Genomic DNA, 14,943 nt, shown 5'->3' with positions numbered 1-14,943 from the left:
TTGAGATCGTTCTTGCTGTCCACAGTGAGTCCATCGTAGAAATCAGAGTATATTTCCTTCTCCTCCATTTTGTGATTTGGGCATGCTTGAAGCAAACTTTGGAATATGTCCCAATACTGGCCAAGGGTTTCATCGTACTCTTGCCTCGCCTCCGTAATTTCCCTTTTCAGGGCACTTGTTTTAGACGCTGGAAAGAAGCGATCCAGGAATCTCATGCGGAATTCAGCCCACGTCCTGATGGATCCTTCCGGCAGCCTTGATAGCCAGGCACCCGTATCGCCCTTGAAAACGAAGGGAATAGCCTTAAGCCTGTAATCTTCGGACGTGGATCCAGCTGGCATGGGCTGAATATCACAGTATCTGCAGAATTCTTCCAGGAAAGCATACGGACATTCCTTCGAAAAGCCATAGAAATGGGACAAAACGACCAGTACTCCTGATTCGATTGCGATGGTCCGCATTCCAGGAGTAGCGGCGATGGCATGTGTGGGCTCTCTCTCATCATGAGCGTGTAGAGAGCGATTCCTGAGTCGTCAGCGACAACGGCCAATTTTGCTCCCTTTCCGCCTTGCCAAAGTAATTTATAACTCTCAATTTTGTACAACTTTAACAGTAAAGCGGCAAGTTCGGGGTCGATCCCACATAGAAGTTGGTGTGTCGAGTGTGTGAGTAGTGAACAGGGGGGTTGGCTGCTGCCACACTTTAACTTTGGAGTTTTTAGCTACTGGTTTTAATCTAGACAAAATTAAACTAGCTAGCTTGATCAATGAAAATTTAACTACTGGATCAAGTGAATTGCAAGTAATAACAGAAAAGTAAATGCGCGGATTAAAAGCGAAAATAACTTTGATTAAACTAAAAGCTAAGTACAACGTGAAATTTAAACTAAGCTAACACTTTGGAATCTAAGAAAGCGATAAAAACTGAGAAAAATCTCAGCGGGAAACTTAAGATAACGCTAACAGAAATGAGTATTCTGCAGCGCTCCCTTTCGGTCGCCCTTTAAACTAAGCTATCTAACTAAGCTAGAGAACTGAACTAAACTAAGCTAGAGAGCTGAACTAAACTAAGCTAGAGAGCTGAACTACGCTAAATAACTAAGCTAAGCTAAACTAGACGGAAAGTAAAGTCTCGGATGCCTTCTTGTGGTGGCACACCCTCTATTTATAAGCTCGATTCGACCGCCAGCTGGATAACGATCTTGACAGGGAATATTCGCTCATTCTGAGAGTGAGCGACTCATTGATTGCTACGTGCTGTTCTTCTAGAATGACGACACTTTTTGGTTACAGATTCGTGACTCAGCTCCGTCCTTGCGTCTCATATTCCAGCACGTGTCCCCTTCTAGAACGTCGTCCTTGATAACAGAATGGTGCGCTGTATCCAACTCATTTCCTCACGTGTTCTTCTTCTAGAAGCCAACGGTCCCCACCTAACTGCTTGATCGCTCCCCCTTGATCAACTCCCCCGATTCTTGGCCTTTTATCGCCTTTTGTACTTGCTTGATCAGTTCGGCCTTGCTGCCTTGGTTAAGTGGTATTTCTGCACAACACTTGTTTTGCGCGATAAACCGATCAAGTAGCATGTATTTCACCCTTAAACCGATGCATGAAATGAGCCTTATCACCATGCCTTGCGAGATATGTGAATGCTGATAATGCAATACAGAATGATCTTTTGGTCCATAACGCGACATCCTAATAAAATCAACAATTAACTAACATATTTAATTATAAAGCAAAATTTTGATACAAATGGCACCAGCAGTAAAAGCAAATGGTCTATACAAATACAAATCAAATTTAGATATTCTAACCATAAATCAAAAGCAATAAAAACTCTAAACAAATGGCACCAGCATAAACTCTATACAATTTTCTCATTTGTATTTTCATATCACACACGTTACGAAATGCCATAAATAAAAATGATTGCCTCCCAAATTCTAGTACGTACTACTTGCATATCTTTTTTTTAAAGTAAGTCTATATTTTTAAAATAAACTAATTATACTTGTAAAAATTATTCACTAATTGGAACCAATTCCAAAATCAAATTAGGAAAAATATAACAAACTCATCAATTTAGAAAAAAGGTATGCTCGGCCCTTCTCGTTCTCCAACCTATGGTGAAATACCCCAAATTTAGCCCTTCATTTTAGGTATAGGGAATGAAATAGTGATTGGAATGGGAAGTTATTACCTTGATTTACAACGAAAATTGAAGCTTGGGAAAGAGACTGTAGGGAAGTTATTACTTTTGAAATGGTGAAGTCAAGTCAGGGAAAATCTCCAAATTCAATAATTTCACACAAAATTCAACAAAATTTCACTACCAAATTCAATAATTTAACATAAATTGAATACATATTGAACCAAATTCTAAAAAAATTCAACAACAAATTCAATAATTCAACACCAAATTCAACCAAATTCAATAATTCAACCCCAAATTTCAAACCATGAACCCTAAATATATACCCAACTAACATATACTCCATCCGTCCCTCTGTAGTAGAGGTGCTTCATTTCAGCACCTGTTTTGGAAAAACGATAATAAATAATTAAAATAGAGAAAATGTAAAATAAGAGAAAGATTAATATAAAAAAGACTTTTAACTATGTTATTCTTTTTTTACTTTACTTTCTCTTTACTTTAACTATTTATTATAATTTTTTCAAAATGAGTGATCAAAATGAAACTCATCTACTACAAATGGACGGAGGGAATACCAATAATAATCGAAATTAATGGTCAAAAATTACATAACACCACTTAAATAGGAATGAGAGCAGCAAAATGTTGGATCCACTTCTATTTTTCGCCGGCTGGAGATGTTGGGAGCAAGGTCTCGTGCTGAGTGTGAGTTGTGGTCGCTGTGTGAATGAAGGCCGAAGCATTAGCGCGATGCGTGTATAAGTCAGACACGCATGAGCCTGCTGCGTGTATAAGGCAGACACGCATTAGCGCGATGCGTGTTTTAAGAAAACACGCGAATTGCTCTCGCATCTTTCCCCTCCCTGGAATTGTTTTTCTTGCGTACAAACGGCGGATACAAGCTCCCAGGAGATAGTTTTGTGGAAAAAAGCCCATAATTTTTGCATATGTTTGATTGTGGATTTCGGTTTCCGTTTTTGGTTTAGGATGATGACTGACTATAAGGTGGATATGATCAATGATGGCATGCAGGAGTTTCATGTGCAATTTAATGGACCCAAAGAAAGTAATTATTTTCTAATTGTGAATTTATTTTTTGATGATCCATCTGCTTATTTGAGCTGATTTTGGGCTGCCTTTTCTGTTCTTATAATTTTATATTGTTATTTGGATTTGTGATTAGGCGTTGTTTTGATTTGATTTGAGGTTCTGTGTGTTTAGACGTAATCAATCAGACATGGAGTCCCATGTTTGGTAAGTCGAACAGGTCTTCTCTCTCTCTCTCTGTTGATTGTGGACTGCTTTATTGCTGCATCTTTAAGGGTCTATTGGTGTCTGACAGTTGTTTGTATCTTTTGCTTGATCAATTTATTTGTGTTTTCAGACCTAGTGAATGTGTTTGAAGTGTTTCTTCCACAACTTCTTTTATACCCGAATCCATCAGATCCTTTAAATGGAGAGGCAGCAGCTTTGATGATGCGTGACCGCGATGTATAATTTTGGCACAAATTTGTAAGCATAATTTTGACTAGAAGATGCCTCACCTGATGATGCTACCTATACAGACGAGTGAATATATATAGATTAAAAGAGAACTGAGTGGATGGTTGGGTGCATGAGAACTAGGACCGAAATACAGCGTAAACATGTGCTTCGTATGTGGGTCTGGAATAGCTGTATGTTGCTCCAGTTTCTTTATCTACTCTCTTAGCTAACTTGATTCCGATTTCCATTGCCGTTCATGTATCTGAATCAAGTATCTGTGCATCATGCATCTGATTATTGTTGTTAAAAAATGGTTCTTTTGACGTGAGTGGTTACCATGTTTAAGAATCACATGATAGTTGGGGTCTGAAGCATTCTAGTTCAGATGATCCCCGTCGGCGATTCTCATATTGGATAATCGGTTATTATTATCTTTATACGATGAAGCCATATATGCTAAAATCACAATTAATTATCACTCATCAATCATGGACTTCACCACGGTTGCTGCACAAAATTTTTGATATAAAAGTTTATTGGGGCATTGGTTATGGTTAATCTATTATTTCTCACATGCTCTATGAACCACTCCATCGTCCAAATAAACCAGTTTTATGTTTTACGTGGGATAATTACTCTATGCTAGAGTTTATCTGAAATCTATAAAATGAATTATTAAAACCATGATTGCACCACCAAAAAACCAAAGTATAACCAGTAAGGACATGGTGCATGAAAGTGAGTCATTAAGAGGTGCTGACGTGAGTGTTATGATGGAAGTGAAAAGAAAGAATTAGAACGGTTAAAGAGTTAGTTAGAAAGTTAGTTACGGTTGTTAAAGCTGATAGTTAGGAATTCAGCTATATAAGCTGAATTCTACTTCATTTGTAATTCATTCATGACATATTAATGCAAATTTCTTCTTCTATTCAATCCCCTCTTCGTTCACCGAGCTCTATCTGCATCGGTGCAATTCCGGTGGCCGTCACTAGCTCCGGCAACCCCAATTCCGCACCAAGTGGTATCAGTCGTAACGATCCTTCGCCTGTCATGGTGGAAACGCGCTCCGGCGACATGCGTCGCGTGGAGGAGATTATCGCAGCCGCTCTAGCCGACTTCTCTGCAACAGTCGCTGAATCTGATCGCCGCCGCGAGGAGAAAGATTCAATCCGCGACAATGCTGATAAAGCTCGAGATACAGATGTGAGGGAATTACGTGAAGCTATCCTCGCTCTGCAACTTCAACACACTGAGATTCTCAATCGATTCATACCGAATCCTCATGGAAATCACCCTGCTGGAGGTATTCATCACAATCAATTTGGAGGAAACGCACCTCAACGTCAACCTTACTTCGCTACTCGCCAATCGAAGGTCGGTTTCCCTATTTTCTCGGGTGAGGATCTGGCCGGATGGATCATGAGGTGCGATCACTTCTTCACAGTTGATCTGACTCCGGAGGAGGCGAAAGTTCGCCTAGCCGTGATCAACTTTGAAGGCAGAGCACTGCAATGGTTTCAAAATTGGTCGAGGTACCAGGATCAGGCGATGGCCACGCCTTGGCCTCTATTTCTGCAAGCAATGGAAGGTCGATTTGGCGATCGACTACTCGGCGATCCGATGACAGAGCTGCTCGCTTTAAAACAAACAGGTTCATTCTCTGATTATCATGACCGCTTTGAATTACTCTTGGGACGTGTCTCCATATCTGAATCTTATGCTGTGAGCCACTTCATTAATGGCTTAAAATCCTATGTACAAAAAGCGGTTCGAATGTTCATGCCTCAAACACTTGTGCATGCTTATGCTTTAGCTCGTTTGCAAGACATGTCTTCACCGATTAAGGAAGGATCTAATCAGCCTAGTAAAAGATTTAACACTTATGATGCTCGACCTTCACAAACACACAACTCTACCCCTTTACTACCTACTCCTACACCTCCTGCCTATAAATCTAAGAGACTTCTTACTGAGGAAGAAATGGCAGATAAGAGAGCTAAAGGGCTATGTTATGGTTGTGATGAGAAATTTGAGAGAGGTCACAAATGTGCTAGAAAACAGCTTTATTTGCTAGAGATTGATGATGGTATGCATGCTGTTGATAGTGACTATGATCAGTTCATTGAGGAACTAGGTGAAGATGAAAATCCTTTAATCTCTATCCATGCTATCAATGGTTCATCTGCCCGAGGTTTTAGAACCATGCGAGTTACAGGCAGAATTGGCAGAAAAGCTCTTCATATTCTTATTGATTCGGGGAGTACTCATAATTTTTTGGACTTGCAAACGGCTAAGAAGTTGGGATTATCACTAGTTGGGGTGAATCCTGTGTTTGTTGATGTTGCTGATGGCAATCGCCTCGAATGTAAGTCTATGTGTAAGGGTTTGAGATGGTCCTTGAGAGGTACTATGTTCTCCACTGATGTGCTACTTCTACCTCTTGGAAGTTGTGATATGGTTCTTGGTATTCAATGGCTGGAAACATTGGGTGATATATGCTGGAATTTTAAGAAACTAACCATGGATTTTACTCTGAATGGGAAGAAACATTCTTTGAGAGGAGGCTCCTCTGATCAGGTAATTCACACTGTATCAGAGAATGAAATGCATAAACTTCTGACTCAGCAGGATGGCATTCAACTTTGCTGCATCCAGATGCATGAAGGTCATTCTGAACTACTCACTATGGGACAGGAGCACACTGAAAAGGATTCCCCTATCCCTCATCATATTCAGTCATTTCTGGAAGAACAGAGTTCTATATTTACTGAGCCAACTACTTTACCACCAATGCGTTCCCATAATCATAGAATTCCTCTCCTACCTGATGCTACTCCTGTCAATTCCAGACCATATAGACACTCGGCTTTACAGAAATCCATCATTGAGAAGCAAGTGACTGAGCTTCTGAAACAGGGCTTTATTCAGCCCAGCTCGAGTCCTTTTTCTTCTCCAGTGGTTTTAGTCAAGAAAAAAGATGGAACGTGGCGGATGTGTGTGGACTACAGAAGGCTAAACAAGACCACTATTAAAGATAAATACCCAATTCCCCTCATTGATGAATTATTGGAGGAGCTCAAGGGAGCCACTGTTTTTTCAAAAATCGACTTTCGAGCTGGCTACCATCAAATCCGTATGGAGCCCCAAGACATTCCTAAAACGGCCTTTAGAACACATGATGGCCACTATGAGTATGCTGTGATGCCCTTTGGTCTCACCAACGCACCAGCTACATTCCAAGGATTGATGAATGACATATTTCGACCTTACTTGAGAAAATTTGTGTTGGTTTTCTTTGATGACATCTTGGTGTATAGCAACAATCTGGATGCTCACCTTGATCATCTTAAAGTGGTTTTCCAACAACTCCAACAACATTCTTTATTTGCTAAGGCTAGCAAGTGCGAATTTGCTAGACCCCAAATTGAGTATCTTGGTCATATTATCTCGGAGAAGGGAGTAGCTACTGATCCAAAGAAGATTTCAGCTATGCAAACATGGCCTACTCCAACTGATGTCTCCAAATTGAGAGGATTCCTTGGTCTTACAGGGTATTACAGAAAATTCATCCGAAACTTTGGCATTATCTGTAAACCACTCACTGATCTTCTCAGAAAAGATGCTTTCCATTGGGATGATGAGGCTGATAGAGCTTTCTTGGAGCTTAAACAAGCTATGATCTCACCTCCTGTCCTAGCTTTACCAGACTTTTCCTTACCATTTGTTATTGAAACAGATGCATCAAGCTATGGAATTGGTGCGGTTTTGATGCAAGAGGGACATCCTATTGCCTTCATCAGCAAGGCCTTATCACCAAGGAATAAGAACCTCTCTGTCTATGATAAGGAATTATTGGCTATAGTCTTCGCAGTTACATATTGGAGTCACTACTTGAGCTGCAAAACTTTTGAGGTGAGAACGGATCACAAGACATTGAGCTATTTGATGAAGCAAAAGCTCACAACACCTGGTCAGCTCAATTGGTTATCCAAACTGATGGCCTTCGACTTTGAAATTACATATAGGAAAGGTGTGGAAAATGTGGTGGCTGATGCACTTTCTAGGGTGCACTCATCAGAAATTTTTTGTATGGCCATAACCACTGTCTCGGATGATCTTTATCCCTTAATTCAAGCTACTTGGGAATCAGATTCTTCTCTGAAGCAAGTAATACAGGAACTTCAACACAATCCTGCTGCTGCTACTAAATTCTCTTGGCTGGGGGGTCAGCTGCGAAGAAAAGGCAGACTTGTAGTAGGAAATGATGTGGACCTACGCTCCAAAATTATCCACTTATTCCATAACTCGAGCTCGGGAGGTCATTCTGGTGTATTAGCTACTTACAAGAGACTCTCCTCCCTCTTTTACTGGCCAAACATGGAGAAGAATATCAGAAATTTTATTAGAGAATGCGATACTTGCCAGCGGTTTAAGTATGATAATAGTGCTTCTCCGGGATTACTCCAACCATTACCTATTCCTGAGGCTGCATGGTCCCAAGTCAGTTTAGACTTCATTGAAGGCCTCCCTCTATCCCATGGTAAATCGGCTATTCTTGTGGTGGTTGATCGATTAACTAAATATGCTCATTTCATGCCACTTACACATCCTTATTCAGCCTTATCTGTGGCTCAAGTCTTTCTTGACAATGTTTTTAAGCTCCACGGCCTTCCTACTATACTCATTAGTGATAGAGACAAGGTCTTTCTGAGCCAATTTTGGTCAGATTTCTTCAAATTGCAGGGGGTGGAACTACATTTATCTACGGCATATCATCCTCAATCCGATGGCCAAACCGAAGTTGTAAACCGTTGCTTGGAAACCTACCTCAGATGCATGTGTGGGGATCAACCTACTGCCTGGAGTAAATGGCTCAGCTTAGCCGAATTCTGGTACAACACATCCTTTCATTCGGCAATAGAGACCACCCCATTTGAGGCTCTATATGGCTATCCACCACCACTACACATTCCCTATTTTCATGGAGATTCAACCGTTCATGATGTCAATGAGAGTTTGTTAGCTCGAGAAGCCATGCTCGATGTGCTTAAATTTCATTTGGGACGCGCTCAACGCCGCATGAAACAGCAACATGATCGGCATAGATCGGACCGCCGCTTTGCTATAGGAGATTGGGTCTACCTAAAACTACAACCGTATCGTCAGAATACTCTACGCGACAGGCAATTCCACAAACTTAGCCCTCGTTTCTTTGGTCCATTCAAAGTCATTGATAAATTTGGAGAGGTTGCCTACAAACTAGCTCTTCCACCAGAGGCTAAAATTCACCCGGTTTTTCACGTTTCACAACTGAAGAAGAAGGCTGGTCCAATTTCTCAACTTCACGGCACTCTTCCTACCATCGGTAACTCCACATTTATGGAACCGGTTCAAATTTTAGATCGTCGTTTAGTGAAGAGAGGCAACCAACCTGCCACACAAGTCTTGATTCATTGGTCCAATTCCTTTCCAGAGGACGCTACATGGGAGTTTTTACACGACATCAACGAGAGATTTCCTCATTTTCAACCTTGAGGGCAAGGTTACTTGAGGGGGGGACGTTTGGTGCATGAAAGTGAGTCATTAAGAGGTGCTGACGTGAGTGTTATGATGGAAGTGAAAAGAAAGAATTAGAACGGTTAAAGAGTTAGTTAGAAAGTTAGTTACGGTTGTTAAAGCTGATAGTTAGGAATTCAGCTATATAAGCTGAATTCTACTTCATTTGTAATTCATTCATGACATATTAATGCAAATTTCTTCTTCTATTCAATCCCCTCTTCGTTCACCGAGCTCTATCTGCATCGGTGCAATTCCGGTGGCCGTCACTAGCTCCGGCAACCCCAATTCCGCACCAGGACATTATTCAAAACTGAGCACAAAACTGCTTCAAATTAGCGAGAGAGAGGGTGGGCCCGCACGCACACACACATGATGAGGTATAAACTATGAAACTGTAGTCGGAAGATTGTTGGTGATAATGAAAACTATGGGAATGTTGATGCTGGACTAAGAAAAGGGGGAGATGCAAATCAACATAAGAGATTTTCGGGGACAATAGCCTGTGTTTGTGGTTGTCGAACTAGCGAAATACATGATACCGAAATATGTATTACCTAGCCTAGGTGAATATTGCTTGCATCTACATCTTAACTCCCAGGTCATGTTTATTTTTCTCTATCTATCAACCGTAGGTAAATACAAAATATTGAAGTTGCTGCTTCTTTTCACATTAAATGCTCTCTTGTTTTTCTGTAGTTGCTATCTCGCTAAGTTAGGTGTTATAGTTTTCTCATGGACAACCACAATCTTTCATTTATGGTGGTTGTCTACTTGTTGGAGTGCTATGTTATGTTACACAGTTTTCTCGCCTTGATGAATGAAACTTGTGTAGTTTAGTATCTTGCTGTCATTCCTTCCTTTTTCTTCGATAATAACTTCATACAAGACTCATCACACATCAATTTTTGTCAGAGTACTGTGAAAAATATGCGAAGCCCACCGATGCAGCAGGGGTCGCCCCTGATGAAAAATCTAGTGACGAAGAACTGACGGAAGATGAATATGCGTCCAGAGATGAGGAAATTGCTGGAAAAGCAGATCCTTGAGAGGAAATCAGACAAGGTTATAACTGTTTGTCTGTCTGTACATTATATGCTGTTGTGTGATGATAATGTTTGAAACCTGTCAGTGCTTATATGCTTATGAAGAAAGTTTCATTTGCAGTTTCTCTTTTACATCGGTGTTCTCGTTTGTCCAAGTATTTCTAGGGACTATGACCGGAACCGACGTTCCCTATTCGCCCCTCGATATGCACAATCTCAGAATGAATCCATGAAAAAAACATTAACAAAAACATCGGAACTAATTGCTTGATGACCAATTTCTTGTTCTTCTTCTCTCCACTTTGACAACATTTGATTTGTCTCCAGGTTTGATCGTATCAAATATACGAACATACCAAACTTTGATGATTGATGAAGTTATTTTAGGCTCTAGATTATTGAGAAATGTGATTCCTATGATAAGATCACATAATTAGTAACATAATAATCACACAAAAAGAGTATAAAATAAATGAATATATATGTACTACTATTGGTAAAGAGTAGGAATCCTTCATAACATAATTTTTCGTTTTGCAAAAAATTCAATAATGCTACAGGAGATGGCAATGAGAAAGTAAGTTAACACATTAAAACTGGTGGTTGTATTAATAGGTGGATTTATCTTAACACGCTATAGGCTATACCTTCTTTATATAATGGAAAAAAAAATATAAAGAAGGTATAGCCTATAGCGTGTTAAGATAAATCCACCTATTAATTATGTAATTTTTAATTTTTAGGAGTTTAATTATGTAATATTTAATTTTTAGTATTTTAATTATGCAATTTATACTCACTCCGTCTCGGACTACTTGCACTTATTTCCTTTCTGGGCGTCCCAAGTTATTTGCACTCTTTCCAATTTTAGTAAAAATTATCACCTACAGCCGCAATTGTTGACTTTGCTATACACTCATTCCTTAATCTCCGTGCCGAAAAGGAAATGTGCGAGTAGTCCGAGACGGAAGGAGTATTTTTTAGGATTTTAATTATGTCTTTTTTATTTTATTTGTAATTTGTAATATTTATTGTGGTTTTTTAATGAATTTTAATATTATGGAAATGTTTTTGTTTAATTGAATTTTAAATTGAATTGTGCTCGTCCTTGCGAAAGAGCACAGCTGTGGGTGTCGTGCTCTTGACAGAGAGCAGACAGAATAGTGGTGTCGGGCCCACAACCGTGCTCGCTGGCAAGAGCACGGTTGTGGATGCTCTAAAGCCCCATTCTACTTCCGATGTCCATTTAAAGGCTTTGTATTAAATTATCAATTTGGAAACATGTTTTTTTTTCAGAACCACCATTACTTTTATTTAGATAATAATTTAGCCACGAAGATTTTTAAATTCCAAAGCAGAATAAGCAACTCCAGATTTATATGAATCTGTCACTATTTTGTAATCAAGGTTAGTCCTTTGTTTTGTTGTGGAAGATTCTACTTTTTTTATATGATTATTGGGGAAATTTAATCAAGGTTAGTCCTTTCTTGTTTTGGTATAAGTTAATTTACTTGATTCATTGATATGGAGAAATTTTTTAGATGTGATCTGTTTTAGAGAATTTGTTGTTTGAGGCTTTATATTTATAATCTTCTTATTGTATTTTGTATTTAGATGATGTTAGAGCATCTCCAATGGTAATAGGCCAGCCATAGGCTAGCCACAAGCTCCTCCTGCCACATCATCAGCACAAAAAACTCCTCCTGCCACATCATCAGGACAAGCAACTGGACAAGCAATAGGCTAGCCACAATAAACAAAATTATAAAAAATAAATAATTAACAATCACACAAAATACGGAATTAAATTTACGACATGGGAAAATTCAATAATAATATTTAAATTAAAAAAATACATTAATTAATAAAATTACATTAATTAAAAAAAATCTAACGACGTGCAGTCCTCCGCGCCCACAACTCTTCAATTAAATCCTTTTGAAGTCGAATATGAGCATCCACTTGGCGCATGTCGGCATGTGCCTTGAGGCGGCCGACTTCATAGTGAGATACCCCCCTTCGTACGTTGGGGGCGGCCACGCCGTGGCTTGGGCCGGCTTCATTAGCATCGTCATTGGCCCAACTAGTCAGTTGTACACCTTCATCTTCGACAATTATCACTACTAGAAAAATTGCTTCTCACTACACTTTTTTTTATCACACTTTATAAAAAGTGCCAGCATAGATGTACTATCTACACACTAGCTTTTCACTGTACTTTATAATATATTGTTACTGCACTTCAACATAAAAAGTGTCATCATAGATGTACTATCTACACACTACCTCTTACTACAGGTACCCGGTGCTACACTTCATCAAGTGCCATTATAGATGAAGTGTCAGCACAGTAATTTTCTAGTGACAATTTTAAGTGCCATTACGAGCCAATTTTCTAGTAGTGTATGTTGTACAGGATAATACAAGCGTACATTATATCAACAATGCAGTCGACATGCCACAAACGTGTTGGAGCCCTAATTGCCGCCCATCGAGACTGGAGCACACCAAATGCGCGCTCCACGTCCTTGCGCGCCGACTCCTTCCGTTCTGCAAAGTAGGATTTCCTCTCATCTGATGCGCATCTGATTATCTTCACAAAGACGGGCCACCTAGGGTATATCCCATCCGCCAAGTAGTAGCCCATATCATGCTGGTTCCCGTTGGCGATAAAACTGATGGCCGGACCGACGCCTTGACACTGCTCGTTGAAAAGGGGCGACGAGTTGAGGACGTTGAGGTCGTTGTTAGACCCGGCTACCCCAAAATATGCATGCCAAATCCACAGCTGGTAATCAGCTACGACCTCGAGGATCATCGTGAGATTCTTTCCCTTGTAGCCGGTCGTGTAGAACCCTTTCCAGGCAGCGGGGCAGTTCTTCCACTCCCAATGCATACAATCTATGCTGCCCAACATCCCGGGGAACCCATGCTTCTCCCCATGAATCAACATCAGATCCTGGCACTCTTCAGGGGTAGGGCTTCGAAGATACTGATCACGGAATATTTCAATGACGTCCTGACATAAATACTTCAGACAATCCAGGGCAGTCGTCTCGGCGATGTGGAGGTACTCGTCCCACATGTTTGCCGCGCCTCCGTAGGCCAACTGCCTGATTGCCATAGTGCACTTTTGTATAAGTGTGTGGCCGGGTCTGCCAGCCGCATCGTACCTGAACCAACGATACGCATAAATACAAATATAAGAAACATCTAATTTATCATGTATAGAAGACAAATATTAAGATCTTCTAATTTATCATGTATAGAAGCCAAATATTAAGATCTGTGGGTGGATTTGAAGGAGTTGGCAGCGGAAGCGTGCATGAATTTACCGATCACATAAATTTGATCTATTTAGCAGATTATTTAGACAAATTCAATTCGCATAATTATCATGATCATAACTTGAATTAAAACATGCTTTAGCATATAAAATCCCTAAAACATGCTTACTACGGAATTAACCAATTTACCTTGTTGATTCAATCAAGAATCGATGATGGCTTGCGTCTTCTCCACGTGAAGATCTTCAGTACTCGACCTCGGACCTTCTGACTGGTGTCCCGGACTATACGCTGATATTCGTGTGGGCAAATCTCACCAACGTACTAGGACTTGAATAACGAAGTCAGAACTCAGCTAACGGAGGAGGCAAAATTTCGAACTCTCTCTTTCTTTGAGGGGGACGAAAATTCTCAACCATAATAATTGTATTTTTTGTCTCCTTTATTCTCCTATTTATATTAAGTCGCATATTGGGCCCAGTCAAGGATCTAAGGAAGAATTTGGAACAGGCCTCACCCAATTAGCTTTTTACTAATTAAATTGAACCCACAATTTAATATAAGCTTATATTGGAATATTACAAGCAGTCACTACAAAAGTAATATTGCATTGCCTTCCAAATCCGAAATTACAAGTATTCCGGGTTTCCTTTAATTGCATTTAATTTATTTCCCGCGCTTAAGATATAAACATCCATTAATTAATTATTTTCTTCTATGGACATAATTAATTAATATATTTTAATCTCCAAGAGTGGACTTAGCAACAAACTCTTATTTATTATTCACAGAGTAATTAAATTCCAACTAGCTAGGTTCCAAATAATAAAACCTTGTTTCGAGCTCCTCTTGTGGATGTTATCAAAACGAGACTCTCCTCGCGCACGATTCAACGCTATAGCAATCCTAGCACCGCTAGATAATGATCGCCACTATCCAATATACCTGGATCGTTGGGTTACGAAAAACCCGCACCTTTGGTAAGTTAAAGTATTAGATACTCAATATCGTATGCTCAATGCTAACGTACATTGATTAAGAAATTAATTATCAAGACATCGTCTTTCAGTAGATAGCATAAAGACTCGTCTTGCTGTTAGATTCATTCAGTGCTATACCACACCAACGTCATAAGGCTTAGAAATAATCGGACTGGCATTGCAACCTTTCGCGATAGGTAGTCTAGGCCTATCTAGGTTGTGAAATTCTTATTTTTCTTTGTTTAGAACTGACCTTGTTACCTTAAATTGGACGATGCCCACAACCGGTCTACTAAAACAAAGACTTAGACTTTGTTACGTTTGCTTATACATTTAAATATGCAATAAACAACCATTAAATGTAAAACATAAGAACATTATGACAAAAAATAATCTGTTGCATTTATTGGAAAATAACAATTAGAGTTTTAC

The 14,943-nt window shown here is 39.6% G+C and overlaps 1 pseudogene; it reads left to right on the top strand.

Annotated features, from left to right (window-relative positions):
- Positions 1-3,144: 3,144 nt before the first annotated feature.
- Positions 3,145-10,421, top strand: LOC121755052 (annotated as a pseudogene).
- The last annotated feature ends 4,522 nt before the right edge of the window (positions 10,422-14,943 follow it).

Source organism: Salvia splendens, chromosome 11, assembly GCF_004379255.2.
Source record: "Salvia splendens isolate huo1 chromosome 11, SspV2, whole genome shotgun sequence".
In the NCBI taxonomy this organism is placed as follows: Eukaryota; Viridiplantae; Streptophyta; class Magnoliopsida; order Lamiales; family Lamiaceae; genus Salvia; species Salvia splendens.
This window is presented reverse-complemented; position numbering and strand designations above follow the sequence as displayed.